The following is a 13,160-nucleotide window of genomic DNA, read 5'->3' as shown; positions in this document are numbered from 1 at the left end:
AATATTTACTAGCTCCATTTGCACCCATGCCCTCAAGCTTTTAACTTCCATTAACTATATGCTTCATTAGATAATCTCAGAAATGTGATCAGTCAAATCATTTTAAAGATTCTCGGCTAGACTACAGACGGCAAGTGAAACGTCTAAGAAAAGGGATATGTAATACACCATTAGCCAAGGTCCTTCTGCATTCGGTGAACCTACCATTGAGTAAGCCCATGTAGGGTCCATGGAGGGACGAGGGCCGTGGCTCATTATCGCCTGTACACGGCTGTCATCTTCACAGCTGCTGCAATGTTACCCAGATGAGATGAGGGACTAAATGGGAATGCTGCCCCTGTTACATGTGCTTGGGATGGTGCAGGCATCTAGTAGTCTTTGAAAATGGTCTAACTTTTATCCTTATTTTGCCACTTTTTATTTTATGACACCACAATGGATTACAGAAATAGATTATGTGAACATATATTTTTTTTACATATACTCTTAAAATGGATTTACAGCGAATGATTGATTATCATTATCCTAGCATAATCGGACAGGGTAAACAGGATACCAACCACCCAAAGAACGTGCAAAACGCTCATTTGTCGAGTAGAATGATTGTGCACAGAACCATCTATTACCAATTGTTCTGTGCACATGGAAGATGCGATCTAAACAGTTTATTAAATGACCACCGATCTGATGAGCTGTCATGTAATGAGGCAAGTTAGGTGGTGTAAACCCGCCATCATTCTACCAGTACAAGACTGTCTGCTGTCCAGTTGATCTTCTAAAATATGATGTACAACATTGTAGTTGTACCCTTCCATATCTTTTCTCTTGACCTGAAATATCCCAACATGACCAGCTTTTGGGGAAAAAAATGATGATTTCACATTTCTCGTTTGGGAGATGATATGTGTCTGTGTGGCCACAGAGTGTTTGTGGTGTGCATTGTGGCCAAGATTTTTGCTAGGATGGATTTGTAATGTAATGAATTTGCATTTTGAGAAATTGGAGTCCTTGAAGGGAACTGGTCAGATGATTCATGCTGTGCAAACCAAACATAGGGAGAGATCTGTCAATCACCAGGAACAGCGCTGGGAGGAGCCAGCATGGCCAGGGCTGGACCATTCTAGGATCTTCAAAGTATATTTTTTTCGAAACATCGCAGCATTTCAGAGAACAATACACCTGACTGCAATCATGCTCCCAGGTTGTGATTCATGGTGCCAGTGGTTTGAGCCTGAAGGGTTCCCATTAAGAAAAAAATTGTGGAAAGGTAAATGAAAGCATATCTGTATATAGTGTGATAGCTTTCTGTGGCTAGTACAGAAAGCAGGTCAGTTTAGGTAACTGATGCTGCTTTAGCATTGATCGTGCTGACATGGTGCTTGTCTTGAGCATTTGCTCTGCATTTATCTTCTTTATGCCTTGTTAGGGAATTTTGTCAATTTAGTTATGGGCAGTAGTAATAGTTGAGCTTGTAGCCTATGTATTGGTGTATCTATGATGAGTTGCCTTAACCCTTTATCAGGGACATATATTGATTATTCTGCACATTCTATGATTAATCCTGGGACTGTAGACGCGGTGTGCTTGATCCTTTGTACCACTGTGCACGTCTATTTTTGATATTCCCCCCCCCATTCCATGTACTGTAGTGTCCTTTTGTATATGTATTTTCAATAAAATGTTAAATTTTATGGATTTCTGACTGCTTTTCTCATTGGTGCTATCTTAGTATTTTGCAGTTTTCCTGCTTAGTCCTATATTTACATTAATATATGTGGGAATATATTATGTTCAATTGATTTTTTGAATCTATTTGGGCCAGTTACTTTTTGCCCCCACATATATTATGTCTTTTACCTGTTTATTATACTCTGTATATAGTGTGGTAGCTTCCTGTGGCTAGTACAGAAAGCAGGTCAGTTTACAATGTGAAGCTGGCTATATATATATATATACAGTGGGGAAAAAAAAGTATTTAGTCAGTCAGCAATAGTGCAAGTTCCACCACTTAAAAAGATGAGAGGCGTCTGTAATTTACATCATAGGTAGACCTCAACTATGGGAGACAAACTGAGAAAAAAAAATCCAGAAAATCACATTGTCTGTTTTTTTTTCATTTTATTTGCATATTATGGTTGAAAATAAGTATTTGGTCAGAAACAAGCAATCAAGATTTCTGGCTCTCACAGACCTGTAACTTCTTCTTTAAAAGTCTACTCTTTCCTCCACTCATTACCTGTAGTAATGGCACCTGTTTAAACTTGTTATCAGTATAAAAAGACACCTGTGCACACCCTCAAACAGTCTGACTCCAAACTCCACTATGGTGAAGACCAAAGAGCTGTCAAAGGACACCAGAAACAAAATTGTAGCCCTACACCAGGCTGGGAAGACTGAATCTGCAATAGCCAACCAGCTTGGAGTGAAGAAATCAACTGTGGGAGCAATAATTAGAAAATGGAAGACATACAAGACCACTGATAATCTCCCTCGATCTGGTGCTCCACGCAAAATCCCACCCCGTGGGATCAGAATGATCACAAGAACGGTGAGCAAAAATCCCAGAACCACGCGGGGGGACCTAGTGAATGAACTGCAGAGAGCTGGGACCAATGTAACAAGGCCTACCATAAGTAACACACTACGCCACCATGGACTCAGATCCTGCAGTGCCAGACGTGTCCCACTGCTTAAGCCTGTACATGTCCGGGCCCGTCTGAAGTTTGCTAGAGAGCATTTGGATGATCCAGAGGAGTTTTGGGAGAATGTCCTATGGTCTGATGAAACCAAACTGGAACTGTTTGGTAGAAACACAACTTGTCGTGTTTGGAGGAAAAAGAATACTGAGTTGCATCCATCAAACACCATACCTACTGTAAAGCATGGTGGTGGAAACATCATGCTTTGGGGCTGATTCTCTGCAAAGGGGCCAGGATGACTGATCCGGGTACATGAAAGAATGAATGGGGCCATGTATCGTGAGATTTTGAGTGCAAACCTCCTTCCATCAGCAAGGGCATTGAAGATGAAACGTGGCTGGGTCTTTCAACATGACAATGATCCAAAGCACACCGCCAGGGCAACGAAGGAGTGGCTTCGTAAGAAGCATTTCAAGGTCCTGGAGTGGCCTAGCCAGTCTCGAGATCTCAACCCTATAGAAAACCTTTGGAGGGAGTTGAAAGTCCGTGTTGCCAAGCGAAAAGCCAAAAACATCACTGCTCTAGAGGAGATCTGCATGGAGGAATGGGCCAACATACCAACAACAGTGTGTGGCAACCTTGTGAAGACTTACAGAAAACTTTTGACCTCTGTCATTGCCAACAAAGGATATATCACAAAGTATTGAGATGAAATTTTGTTTCTGACCAAATACTTATTTTCCACCATAATATGCAAATAAAATGAAAAAAAAAACAGACAATGTGATTTTCTGGATTTTTTTTTCTCAGTTTGTCTCCCATAGTTGAGGTCTACCTATGATGTAAATTACAGACGCCTCTCATCTTTTTAAGTGGTGGAACTTGCACTATTGCTGACTGACTAAATACTTTTTTTCCCCACTGTATGTATATATATATATATATATATATATATATATATACACACAGTATATTAGATAGTTGTCAGATGAACAGAAGTTCAGTTAAAAGGCCATCTCTTCCTTCTCCCCCATACATGAGTGCTCCGCTTGGCTGAGCATTCACGTGGTTTCACTGGGGAGAGAGGAGAAATCTGCTGTCAGACACATCTACAAGTGGCCTAACTTTCCTAAAAACAAAAAGATAGGGCCTTTAAATTCCGATTGTCATGATCTGACAGTTTTAAATTGCACTGGGTGAACTTTTTTTACTTTGGAAAGTTCCAAGGTGTCTTGACTGTCCCCGGTGGTGGTTAGTGGTATTGCACTTTAGGTTTTTGTGCACTTAATTATGAATCAGGTGTGACACCCTATAAAGGTGTGCTAGGGGTGTGCAATCACTGCCTGTGATATTGTGAGATTGTGTTCACTCTGAGTTTGGAGAGCCTGGTGGAAGGATGGAGCTGGTGAAGAGTCCTGCGCAGCTTAGCCAGGGGGGATGTGTTTCAGCTATGGTGTCTGGACGAAGGGCTGGCATGGCGTGGTGGAGTCGCAGTGATGGTGTCAGCGGGAAGTGTCTGCATGGGCTGGTGGAGTGGCGACTATGGAGAGTGGCACTCACCATGTGGGACTTGGCTGCTGAGCTGGACTCAAGCATGCTCGACTTCGTGTCAGAAGCTGAACTCATACTTGGGACTCTGTTTCTAAGCAGCTGCAACTGGTGGTGGACTCTGCTCCAAGGCTGCACTAAGGTGAAGGATCCTGTTATGGTGATGGATCCGGGTGGAGGAGAAGACGCACGCAGGTGGTGGGCTCTGTTGCTAGGAGCGCACGCAACAGAGCAAAGCTAAGTGGTGTTTCCCCTGTATTGCCTCTTTCCTCATGTGTGTTATTAGTGCAGAGGTGGGATTAGTCTCCGCACTGACCCATTCCCTAGTGAGAGTTTAGGGTCAGGGTGAGCAAGGGCGTTAAGGTACGCGTGCGGCGACAGGTGCGGAGCCTGTATAGGGAATGTAAGGAGTGCAGGGACACTGGCTCAGGGGAGCTTAGGAAGTCTCCACATCCCCCATTCCCTATCACAGGACACACCATTGTTAAAGTTTCCCAGGTTCCCCCTTTATTATTTAAATTCGCCTTACTGGAGGCGGGGTTTCCAGGATTATTGTATAACGTGTAATACCTAAATTCGCCAGGTGGAGGCGGCGTATCCACCGGCACGTTTTATTATTTAAATGCGCCCCACTGGAGGCGGTGTATCCAGGGTCACGTGTGTCACATGGGTTCGCCTTGCGGAAACATCTGCGTCCAGACACACGTGATCATGACACCGATTTCCCGATTTTTCTTTCCCTAAAACATCATCCGTTGGGAGAGAGGCGGAATGACACCATATACATCAGGTGGTCGGCCACCAGTTCTGCCAAAATCGATGGGTACAGAAAACGTTCATGCTATGTGTATAGTGGTCGGAAAACAATAAAGAATCTGCCACAAAAATTGATCTATCTGAATTACTTCTCTGAACACAGTGCAAATTCACGGTATTAAAATGACCAAGGTAGTTATTAAGAAATATCTACATGTAATGAAGTGCCGTGGTATAAGACTCAGCACAGAATCGGAGCGTTCTGCACACTATGTCTTCTTTAGACTTTATATCCACCTTTGACTTCCAAACCAGAGCAATAAATCTAATCTTATCTTCCCCCTCAAATAAAAAGTCAAAATAATCTTCCATTTCGGCGCCATAAATGCATAAAAGTGCATAATGCGAGCAAAGATCAGGCCAGTGACAGGGAGACACTCTCCGCATTATTGTGGGTTGTGAGAATTTGCTAGCAGTTTTGTTACGGAATCATCTAGGACATTGACAGATCAATGGGAAAAGTCCAGCGCACCCTGGCCACAGCATGGAGTAGTGATAGCGACTGAGCTGACGCATCACCTCCGAAACTCACAGCATTTGCCTACCTCAAAGAAGGTCAAATTAGTCATATCGCCCATTGCCCCACTACATTACCTCTCTCTCTCATGCAGCATCACACACCTAGATGATTGACATTAGGAACTGTAACTGATCCCTAATGGAAATACTGCAGATACTACTATAGGTTAGCAAGATAGTGAGGCAGACTGTAGGGACTGGGAGTAACACACAACTCTAGATTTTGAACAGATTTAGTTTGTCTGTAGTCCGTAACTATGGAGACACACAGGTCTGCATAGGAGCTGTATACACATTTTGGTAATATATTTTAATCAAATAGTCTTATTGAATGTTATGAATCATGATTCATGCATCATCAGGGCTATTTATATGGGTTGTCCAGGAATTTGATATTGATGACCTATCCTTAGATTAAGTCATCAATATTAGCTCCTCCATAAGAAAGCCAACATCTCACTGCACCAGTAATGGGTTCATTACTCCACAGCTTGAGAAGAGCTTGTCAATAGAATCCAGTAAGAGAAAGCCGGCTAGCTATAAACAAGGAAGTTTACTTCTAATTCCGAAACGCGTCAGCTGTTTGATAACCTGTGTTCAGTGGTTTTAGCACATAGGGAATAAAGTTACACTAAACACAGAGTTTCTCAAGAATGATGGAGTGCTGACTTTTCTCATACTAGATCAATATAAGATCAGTCGAGGTCTGACACTTGGTACCCCTACCAATCACTTACCAACAGCTCCATCAGCGGAGGATGTAAACTTTGAACAGAGCCACACTGCGCAGCTGCTTTCAAGGAGTAGCAGCCGCAGCCAAGTGCTGCAGATCAGCTTTAATTGAAGAGAATAACAAGTGTTCTGTAGCACCCAGCAGTTGCCGCTACACATTGGACAGGGCGGTCTTGATCAGCTCAGTTCACTGTCTACATTTAGACACAGCTAGAGATAAGAACAGCTGATCAGTAGGGTGCCTGGTGCCTCTGAATTGATGTTGATGATCTATCTAACCTATCTAAATTATATTTCATCAATATCGTAGGCCTTGATAACCCCTTTGATATATCAGCGGACAAGCCAAGACCACTTATTTATCAGAGAAGCTCATATAGACAGCTAGATTGCATGAGGGGATGGAAGGACATGTTAGGATTCCATCACTAGATGGTAGTAATGTTAAGGAAAACTCGATGAACCACCATCATGTGTTAGAAAATAATTCATCTAATGCTGGGTATGCTTGTATCATTATGTTTTATGGTGTGTAGATTATGCAGTCATGGTCAGGTTGGCCCTCATCATACTTGGTTATCAGACTTTTCACAGTTTTATGACATCTGGAAAAGCAACATATCTTCATATACAAATAGCCAATGACTTTACAATGGTCACATAATTAGGGCTAATTCACAAAACCATATAGCATCCGTATTTTCTCATCTGCATTGGGCCTCGGCAATCCCAACCTCAATATGGGTTTTGAGACCTGAAATAACAGCATAATGGAATATATGGGACTAATTCATTAATTTGGGTCACAAGACATGCGATTGGGCAGTAATATGGATGAGAAAATAAGAAAATACAATTGCAATCCAGTTGTGTGAATCAGTCTTCAGAGAAAATGCAACAACATGTGTTCACTAATCACTATCAGAAGGTTTGGCTAAAAACTACAGGCATGAAAGGTTATTTTGCAAATATTGGAATACTGCAGTTTTTGCATTGGCCCACGGTTGTAGGCATTGACTGAGAAAAAGGGCAATCCAGTCATCCAGCACATGTCCACCGATCAAACACAAGTGATTCATCATCACAGACACTCGCATTATCACGGCAATTACTTAGTTTTGACAGATGAGTTATCATAAAGAACATGGCATATATCTTACTCCCTTCAGGACCAAACAGTAGTGGGATTATGGTGGCAATCGCAGTTTGGTGAGAGCCAGCAGAAGAACAGGTGTGTCTAGCAGCCCTTTTCCCACCGGTCATCGGATGGCCACAGTGGCAATAGGCCGGAAATCACCTTCATGTAATAGAAGAGTATGTCAATGTGCGTGAGAATCCTAAGGTCTTTGATTTAGGGCTTGTTCACATTGCAGGACTATTGTGGCGGTAAGCAATTGCCGATCATGTACATGTTTGCTGATCAGAAGGCGTTTGATAACTTTGTTTAGACTGACCGACAATGATGACGATGCACACAGAACGATCAGTAACAGTTTGGTCTGTGCAGGCAGGTTGTTTTTGTTCTCTGCAGCACCGGATAATGTGCTGTTGATAATGGTGATTTTTTTTTTTTCTGAGATCATAAGCCAAAAGATCACCCAACAAACAAGTATTTTGCTTGTTCATCAGGTGAACAAGCAGTCTGTTTACACTGCACAATTTTTGACAAATGAGTGTTTCTTAGGAAGACTTATTCTCAATGATCATGCAATGTAAATACCCCCTCATTATTATGTCAAGGTGCAGGAAGGGTTAAAAGATATTTGATTATGGATGTTATGGACTGATACATCTCTTTGTGTATTTACAAGAGCATAATCGCTTAGGGCTCGTGCAGGTATTTTCGATCCTAGCACAATTTGACAAAACATCGGATCTCACCCAGACCAATGTTAGGATGCGATCCCATGGTCAGTAAACACTGCTGGTTGGGTGCTGCGTACATCCGTAGTGTCAACCCGCAGCAGCCAGATGTTACAGCATAGTAGAGGGGATTTCAAGAAATGCCAAGCCCTCTATGCGTGCACCGAAGCCTGCGGATCACCGGCGGAGATGGACAAGTGGCGCATCTTTCCAGACAGCAGCATTTCAATTTATCTGGTCTCTGCAAGATAGATATCACTCGTACCATGTATAGGATGCGGTGAATCCGCACGGTTCAGTGAACACATATGGAATCACCTGCGTTTGGACGCAGTGGAGATGTGATGCTTTTTACATGCATATTTCATGCTGCAGTTTTTGTCTCTTTTCAGTATGTCATGTTTTAAATAAAGCTGCTTGGTTTTGATACTTGCTGGTATTTGGCTTTGCGAAAACTTTACTGCTATAGTCATGCGCGAATTTCATGCATTTTTAGTGCTCCTCTGCAGCATCTATTCTTTGGGGAAAATCCTGTCATAAAACTCAGCGTACCCAAAAGAGAAATTGACAAGTTGCAAATTTCAAACCCGCACAGCAACTCAGTATCTACAGCACTGAAAGCAGCGCTGTGGGCGTGAGATCTCTATAAATCCCATCTATTTTGCTGGAACTGCAAGAAGCCGCATACTCTGAGCAGCTAAATTATATGCAACATCAAAAACTAATAATAGGAATCTAACCTTATGGTGACCATGTATGATCTTACCTGTGGACTTGTGCATTTGTGAACCCCCATACAGAGAATTCTGCAATGTTTTAATACAATAAGAGAACGGTCATTAAACAGAAATCTCAGTCAGGAGTCGGCCTCGAGCCCATTATACACATTCTATTACATTAGGGCAAGTAAGATGCAGCAGATTTGTCATTTCACTGTTTAAAAATGGCACCAGGACAATTCACTCCTACACACAACTCCAGGCGGCATATCATGGTTTCATACTCGCCCGGCACAGGTGATCCGGGATGGCTTTGCAGACACCGGCCTTACGGTAAACGTGGGGGGGCTCAGACTTCCAAATAAATTAGCCCTTTAAGGTATGATCTGTTTGGGATAGTTATTCATGTTTTTTATATATATTGGGTTCAATTAAGGGATTAAATTTCACTTATAAAAGTTTTGTTTTAAGAAATAGTAGGAGGGATTTAATGGGTTTTCGTTCCGATTTGCTAAACAGTATGTAATGATAGAAGAGACAAAAGTGAGCTCAGTTACACGTCAATGTATATGACACAATTACTGCATTCCTGTCTGACTGAAGGCTTAGTCCAGAGTGATCATCAAAAAGTAACGTGGTAGCCCTTTAACAAGTAAACTGGATTTACCACGCATTGAAAAAAAATCTTTATTAAAATATTAAAGTCCATATTGTGCAATAGAAGAAATTGTGACTTGAGCGGCCAGAGCGCCCAGAAAGAGGAAGTCATCTCACTTTTCTCCTTGAACTATGGACCTTTTCCACTTAGCTTCTATTAATTGTAGGATATGTGCACTTACCTGTCTGCAAGAGAGAAACGAGTATTCACAGCAGGCAGTGCTGGCGGTGGGATGGCTGCAGCCCCTTTTTTTTGAGAAAGACTCCCAGGAGCCTTGAAGACCAGGTTTCTGAAGCAGAATCCTTTAGTGTGTGCTCACTGGGAGCTGTCCATGGTGTCTGGCAGCTGTGGAGAGTGACTGGCCGCTCTTACAGCTGAGCACAGCCCTTAGTCACCACACCTATTTCCATAAGTAGCTGTCACTGTACCACCCCCTACCCGAGAGAGAGCAGCACTGCAATCAGAGGAAGAAGATGCCAAACCTGCCCTAAATCTAGATTCAAGCTTTTGTTAAAACAGAGTTTACAGCCTTAACCCCAATTTTTTTAATTCTGACCAATGTCACTTTACGTGGTGATAACTCTGGAACAAATCCCATTGATTTTGAGACTTGTTTTCTCATGGCATAATATAATTTATGATAATGGTAAATTTAGGTTGATATGTTTTGTGTTTATTTATAAAAATATCAGAAATTTGACAAAAATGTAAAAAAAAATTGCAATTTTCAAACTTTGAATGATTATCCCTTTAATACAGATAGACATACCACACAACAACATTAATAAATAACATTTCCCACATGTCTGCTTTACATCAGCACAATTTTTAAAACATTAATTTATTTTGTTAGCCTTTTAGGAGGTTTAAAAATGTAGCAGTAATTTTCCATTTTTTCATGGAAATTTACAAAATTTATTTTTTTGAGGGACCCATGCAGGTTTGAAATGGTTTTGGGGGTGCTATATATTGGAAAACCCCACACGTGATACCATTTTAAAAGCAGTGCCCCCTGACATATTGAAAACTTCTGTCAGGTAGTTTATTAACCCTTCAGGTGAGTTTCAGGAATTAATGCAAAGTGGTATAGCAGGAAGGAAAAAGTTTGTTTATGACCTAAATGTCACTAAATTCTCAACTGACCGCTATAGCCGGGAGACTATGGAAAACATAAGGACTAGAGTTGAGCGAAACAGGTCGGCCAGATTCATGTCGCCGACTTATGACAAAGTCGGGTTTCGCCAACCGAAACCCGACCACAGAGTGAAGTCGGCCATGCGGTCGGCAAAACGAGCGCCAAAGTCGGATTTCCCAGAATGCTTGCACGGCCGATTTCATTCGACTCAACTTTTGAGAAAGTCTGGTTTCAGGAAACCCGACTCGACCCTAAAAAAGGCAAAGTCGTTCATCTCTAATCAGGACCACACAATTATTATCTCGGAGTGTCAATTAGATTAAAGCGGAAGCCCCCACAATCTATTAACCTTTAATTTGATGTAGTCACTTTTGACAGCAGCAACTAAGGGGTTAAACAGATATGGTTGGTGCCAACACTGATCGTTTGTGATACAGCAAGTTGTACAGCCAGCAGCTGCTGGATTGTCACCTGTATGGGGATGATATTCTCTTATATCTCAGGTCCGTAAAAAGATGTATTGGCTGTCATTAAGGGGTTAATATTCTAGATTTGTAAAGGTACTGTCACACTAAGCGATATCGCTAGCAATATCGCTATAACTTGTGACGTTATAGCGATATTGCTAGCGATATCGCTGTGTCTGATACTTACCTACGACCCGCTCCCCCGCTGGTAATCGCTGAGAACGTTCAGGACTGTTTCTCGTCGTCAGCTTCCTGCGGCGCTTCCTGCTGTGACGACGAGCGACGCGTGGAGCCGGGCGGGAGGACGCAGGATCGCCTGGTGTGACAGGTAAGTAGCGACCCCCGTCCCCAGCGATGTCGCTAGTGAGATCTGCCTGTGTGGCAGCTCACTAGCGACCACTTAGCGATGTACCAGCGATCCTGACCGCGTCATATCGCTGGTTGGGATCGCTGGTACATCGCTAAGTGTGACAGTACCTTAAGTCTAGACTATGTTTTCGGGTATAGAGGAAGAGAGATCTGAAGACAGACAGAGTAGGAAATCTAGAGCACCACCAGAAAAAAAGTTTGGGTGAAAAAGCCTCCCAAGCTTGAGAAAAGATCATACCATGAGCCAAAATGTCAAAACAATGGGCTACTGAAACCTGTATTTCATATTTTTAGTGTGTTGTCTCCATTTACTGTAGACAGACAGGATACAACTAACCCACTGGGTGGGCACTAGTGTTGATAAAAAGGGGGGACATTTCCTGATAGTGTGAGTTCAGTGAGAATTAGTGAAGTACATAGTGAAGGCCAAGTTCAGGTGCGGTGGGTTGCTAGAGGCAGTATGTGTCGCTTGTTCTTGGCAGTGGGAGTCATTACTGGGATCCCGAGCAGTCACTCATGTCACAATAGGTTCTGCTGACCACATAATGTCCTCTAAAGTACAGTGGAACATGGACAGAGACCCACACAGACGGGAAGTGATGGACGGTCCCGGTTGCACTGCCAAGGTGGATGAGGAATCCCTGGGACTGACAGAATCAGAATGAAGAGGAGTTGTGCTAAGAATGAGGAAAATGTGAATTGCTGTGCCCTATCCCACCTTTATCCACCTGATGAACTTGAACTGTTTAGGAAAAGTTTGACTGTTGAAAAGAACTTGGTGTCGCATGCACTGTGTGCGGCAGCTCCTGAGAATAGAAGCCCGGATACAGCTGAGGCCTGCAGCCTACAAGTGAGTGTGATGCACCACACGCCATACAACACACTGGGACTGGGACACCCATTGTCTGTGAAGTGCCAGAGCGAGACCGGTCCACAGTTCGTTCACAACTACTGCTCTATGCCACTTTACAGATAGACAAATAGAATAGATATATCGACAGATAGAATAGATAGATAGACAAACAGACTGATAGACAGACAGATAAGATGTTTATAAACTGCCAGAGCGACATTGGACCACAGCTCGGTCTCGACTACCACTATTCGCCACTTTTACATTTGGTGTAGTTGGCAGGATCGATCCATGCATCAAGAAAACCTGACAAAGCAGGGAAGAATCCAATGAAAGCAAAGATGTCTCTGAACACCGACGACAAGATGGAGGTGAGTGGTGTGAAATGGCAAGATGGACCCACCCATCGTGGGCACAGAAGAAGAGAAACAGAGCAAAAATCCATCCCGCCTAAGGTGTAGCTTGTCCGGAGAGGCTGGCTCATGGTGAGCAGTACTCGCCCCCAATGGACCTCGCCCATTACAGCAAGTCAGTGAAGAATGGATGGAGACTACCAAAAACCAGGCAAGTGAGCGGGAAGAAGCCACACCCAGAAAGGGTGGATCCATGGTGGACCTAAAAAGCCAGAAAAAACGGCGACATTTGTGAGCGGCGAAGGTACTGCAAGGTGAGATACTGTAAAGACAGAGACGTGCGAGACTCCCAAGGGGGCAATGAGAGGAATGCTGAATCCAGAGCAAGCTGGTTTGGCAGCAGATGTAGCAGGAGCTGGTGCTTGGGAATGGATCGACTACTCCACAAAGCCATCAAAGCCTGAATCTAGGCAGCGTCCTTCACTGCTG

At 43.0% G+C, this 13,160-nt stretch overlaps 1 protein-coding gene across 2 annotated transcripts in view; it reads right to left on the bottom strand.

Annotated features, from left to right (window-relative positions):
* Positions 1-9,856, bottom strand: part of MYO1A (myosin IA) — a 124,950-nt gene extending 115,094 nt beyond the window's left edge. For both annotated transcript variants that reach the window (XM_073576855.1, XM_073576856.1), the window contains exon 1: positions 9,676-9,856. The gene's annotated coding sequence lies outside the window, so the exon portion shown is untranslated. The remainder of the gene's footprint in view (positions 1-9,675) is intronic.
* Between the last annotated feature and the right edge of the window lie 3,304 nt (positions 9,857-13,160).

This window comes from Dendrobates tinctorius, unplaced genomic scaffold, assembly GCF_039654945.1.
Source record: "Dendrobates tinctorius isolate UK_male_01 unplaced genomic scaffold, ASM3965494v1 ptg000051l, whole genome shotgun sequence".
Lineage (NCBI taxonomy): Eukaryota > Metazoa > Chordata > Amphibia > Anura > Dendrobatidae > Dendrobates > Dendrobates tinctorius.
This window is presented reverse-complemented; position numbering and strand designations above follow the sequence as displayed.